The sequence below is a fragment of the Physeter macrocephalus genome, chromosome 18 (genome assembly GCF_002837175.3).
Source record: "Physeter macrocephalus isolate SW-GA chromosome 18, ASM283717v5, whole genome shotgun sequence".
Classification (NCBI taxonomy): Eukaryota; Metazoa; Chordata; class Mammalia; order Artiodactyla; family Physeteridae; genus Physeter; species Physeter macrocephalus.
In genome coordinates, this window is record NC_041231.1 from 12103358 (window position 1) to 12107943 (window position 4586).

Below are 4586 nucleotides of genomic sequence, written 5' to 3' on the forward strand. Positions count from 1 at the left end.
GGCATGTGGGATCTTCCCGGACCAGGGCGCGAACCCGGTTCCCCTGCATCGGCAGGCGGACGCGCAACCACTGCGCCACCAGGGAAGCCCAGAAGACATTTTTAATGTCACTAAATTTGGGGGTAGCTTGTTTCACAGTCATAGTAACTGGAACGCTGAGTAATAACAGTAATAACAGCAAGTACTGTCTGTGGAGGTTCTCTGTGTGCTGGTGCCAGCCCAAGGCCCCCCTTGGTGTGTGGAGGTTGGCTCATCTGTCATGGGAAGGGGCCGCTGCCTCGAGCCGGTCATCAGTGCTGAGACCTGAGGTTGTAGGGCAGTGAAAGCACATTTTGGTTTCCAGAGGAAGGAAATGCTGCGGGCTGAGGTGCCCAGGGAGTACTTTCTGAAGGTGGCAGCTCTTCAGCTGGATGATCAGAACCAGGGAGGGACAGACTGGAAAGAGGCAGATGCCAGAGGCAGAGAACTGTCTCTTGTTTCATTGTAACAGTCCTATCGAACTGTTAGTCCTGAGGTCTTTTCTCGGCCCCAACACTCACCAGCTGTGTGACCTTGGGTCAGCTACCTAGCTTCTCTGTGCCGAGCGTTCTCACCTGTCACGTGTGGATGGTGACACCTGCCCCATTCCTCACGTCGTGCCTCTGTGCCTCTCACACTGGGAGAAAAACGGGCAGGGCACCACTAGGCCCATGTACCCGCGGAGAAGATGTTACGAAGCACATACTGAAAGACGAAGCTTTCGAGACAGCCCTGGGACGACGCTCCTGACGTGAGAACACAGTAAGGGAGGGAGAATGGCTTTCTGAAGCCCATTTGGTGCCTGGAGTTTTATGGAGGACTCTGTGTTATTTTAAAGGCTTTTTTTGTTTGTTTCTTTACTTTTCTTTTTTTTTTTTGGTTATTGTTTGGTTTGCGAAGGCAGCAAGTGAAAAAAAATCTTTGAAAATGGGATGTGCAGGAAGACGTAAATTTGTGGAATGTGAAAAGGGGAAGTAATCGGACAGGTGATGTGGACCAACTCGCCGAGAAAGTCATGGTGCTACGATCCAAAGGCTCAAATAACTGTCAAATTCAGAGGTGCCACTAACCAGCAAGCTTTACACTTAGGCACAAGCATCCAAGGTAGGTAAGGCTAGGATGAGGAGTAGAAAAGGAAACTTTGTTGTTTTTCTTGGCAGTTTTAGATCTAGGCAGAGGGCTTCTGTTTTCTCTTCCGAGTCTGCATTTAGAAGACAAATCACAGCATGCCGGAGCTGGGAGAGACCCAGGTTCTGCATTTTACAGGTGAAGAGATTGAGGGACCAAAGTGTCTTGGTTGGGGGAGGGGAGAGCCTGGGATTTGGAGACAGAAGAACCAGGAGTGATTGGCCAGGTGCCGTTCTGCAGGTCACTCCCCTCCAAGTTTCAGTTTACTCATCTTTATAATGAGGATTAGAAAGTAATCTCTTTTTAGCAGCTTATGGTACCTGATTCCTACCAGAGATCTTGGGGATTTTTTGAAATAGTTTCCAAAAAGGGCAATGTGATCTCAGGATGCATTAATAGAGATATATCATCTAGAATAATGGAGATGACCAAGCTACCAAACTCTGCACTGGTCAGACTACACTTGGAGCCTTGTTTGGGGCCTCGGGAAACTAGATGGTATCTAGAGAGGGTGAGTAAGATGGCACAAGAGCTTGAAACGTGGCTTAATGAGAAACAGAACAATTTTGGATTGGAGAAGAGAAGGCTCAGCAGGGAGAGACAGATGAACTTTACTTAAGTCCCTGAAGACTTACGGAATGAGATTTATTCTGGGTGGTCCCAAGGATGGGTACGTAAGTGGCACACTGGCACTCTGGCTTCATTCAACCCAGTGCCTGGCTCATTGTAGGCTCTCTTGATAGTGATAGCTGGTAGGGTTACTCTTAAGGAAGAACTGACTCTCAGCGGATAGCCTGCTCCAGAAAGGGCTGAGCTTCGCGAGGTCAGACTTGGTAAGTCAGAGTGAAAGGGAATCAAGGATTGGAAAAGTAGAGAGCTCGGCAGACTTTGGGGCCGGATAGTAAACACCTAGGCAGGATTGGCTACGGAATGTACAGGATCCGGTGAAAAACAAAAATGCGGCGCCCCTTGTTAAAAAGCGATTCCAAATTTCAAGGTGGTGGCAGGAGAGCATTAAACCGAGCTCGTGGCATCTTCGAAGCTGGGGTCCTGTGGGTTGCGCGCCCAGGAAGCTGACCCGGGTTTCAGGCTCTGTGGGTCATACAGTCTCTGTCACGGTGATTCACCTCTGCCGTGCGAAGCCTGAAAGCAGCCACAGGCAGTACGTAAATCAAGGAGCATGTTTGTGTGAAACTTTATTTCTAAAAAATAAGCCGCCCTGTTCCTTTGCAAGGGTAGTTACCAAAATAGGGGAGACTGGCCCCTGCCATTGCTCAGGGGATGTGTCCACCTGGCTTCCAGGTGAGAGAAAAGAGACGAACCTTTGCCGGCCTCAAGGACCAGCAGTGACAGCGCTCTTCAGAAACCACCCTGGAGCGGCTCTGGGGGAGGGTTTGTGTGCACGTGGTGGGAACAGCGGTCACCGTTCTCTTTCAGACCCAGAGCAGGCCCTGATCCCCGAGAGCGGCCGGAGCTTCGGCCTTGGGCCTTGTGGCTTCATTAATAGAGAGGCCTGATGTCCAGAGGGGATTCTGCAGGCAGGGATTTCTGCATCTGCCTTGGAACTGCCTGGTGGCTGGTCCAGAACCCCTCTGATGTTGCAGAGACTGGATGCCCTGAAGATGTTTCCGTGTGGAATAGCACGAGGGGCTAAGATGAGAGAGAGAGACACCTCTGCTCGCCCCATCTCTGCTTTGTTTCCTATAGGATCGGGTTTCTGCTTCGGAAGGGATCCACTCCGCCGTAATTTCCACCTGAGCTTGGGAAGCGAGCTGCACGGCGGGCCCCGGCGATTCAGAGAATGCCCCCGCCTCACAGACAGCGTTTAAAACCGGGCGAGCTCAGCTCCTCTGTATCTAGGGAAAATTTCCTGCGGCCATTTCTTCGTTCAACACGGAGCGACTTGGTGCTGGTGTGTTTGCTGTGCCCAGTGGATGGGGACCGCAGATGAGTGACCCGCTATCTCAGCAGACACTTACTGGGTGTGTGGCTCAGGGCCGGTGCTGAGGACGCAGTGGAGAAGAGCCCGGGAGCCGGAGCTGGCCGACTGCAAGGTTCCCATGAGAGGTAGACACGAAAAGCCAGTGACCAAGGCAGGGCCCGGCCTAAAGTGGCACGTGGCAGGCAGGCGTGGGTCCTGGAGGCTGTGGTGGGAGGATCCACGTGGTCCCCGCCTGGAGGAGTTTGCTGCCTTGTAGGGGATGCGGGAGGCCTCGCAGCACTGCAGACCCCGCAGAGTGTGATGAACTTGCAGGGAGCTGTGGGTGGACACTCTTCCCGAGCATCTGGCCTCTGCCCCTGGGCCACTGCAGTGGGCTCAGCAGAGCAGCTGGAGGAAGTGAGGACGGCTTGTTTTCACCAGGAAGGAATCATTGCCCTCCTGCCCTGGGTTTTTTTTTTTTTAAAGCAGGGCAGCTTTTAGGAGTAATATTGTGTATGGGTTGAGCTGTGGCCCCCCCTGAAAGATGTGGAAGGCATCACCCCCAGTACCTGTGAATGTGACCTTATTTAGAAATAGTCTTTGCAGATGATCAGGTTAAGATAAGCCCATTAGGGTGGGCCCCCATCCTGAATGTCTGTGTCCTTATACAAAGGAAATATGGGTACAGGGACAGATGTGCACACAGGGAGGACGTGATGTGAAGCTAGGAGTTATGTTGCTACAAGCCAAGGGCCTACCAGCAGCTGGAAGAGTGGCCTGGAACAGATCCTCCCCTGTGCCCTCAGAGGGAGTGTGGCCTTGCAGGCACGTTCATCTCAAACTTGTAGCCTCCAGAACCGTGAGACAATAAACTTCTGTCGTGTAAGCCATTCTGTTTGTGGTACTTTGCTACGGCAGCCCTAGGCAACTAGTGGGGTAGAAGGACCCGAACCTTTAACTGTATTAGTTTTTTTTTGCTGCTGTAACAAATGACCACAGCTTATTTTAAAGTAACACAGAAATTTCTCTCTTACAGTTCTGGGGGTCAGAAGTCCTAAAATCAAGGGGTCAGCTGGCCAATGTCCCTTTTGGAGGCCCTAGGGGAGAATGTCCTTTTTTTTTTTTTGCCTTTTCTAGCTTCTAGAAGCCCCACGTGTTCTTTGATTTTGAGCCCCCGCATCCCTTCAAGCTCGGCTCCAAATCAGAGCCTGTGTGCCAGGCCCTCTCCCCCGCTCTGTGCCGCCTCCACCCAGTGCCCCCCTCCAACCCCACACTTCTGGTCTCCTGGGACCCTTTGCTTCTTGCCTGTTGGCGTATGAGCACCTAGATTCCCTTTGAGCCCTCGGCATCTGGCTCTGTGGGCATTCTGGGCCCCCCAGCCCAGGGCAGTCTTTCCAGACAGCAGAGGCTCAGCTGGCCCCAAGCTGAGCAGAACCTACCAGTCAGCCAAAATGCATGTAGCTCCCAGACTCTGCTTCCCTGCCTCTTTTTTATATGAGACTCTCCTGCCGTCCCTCTC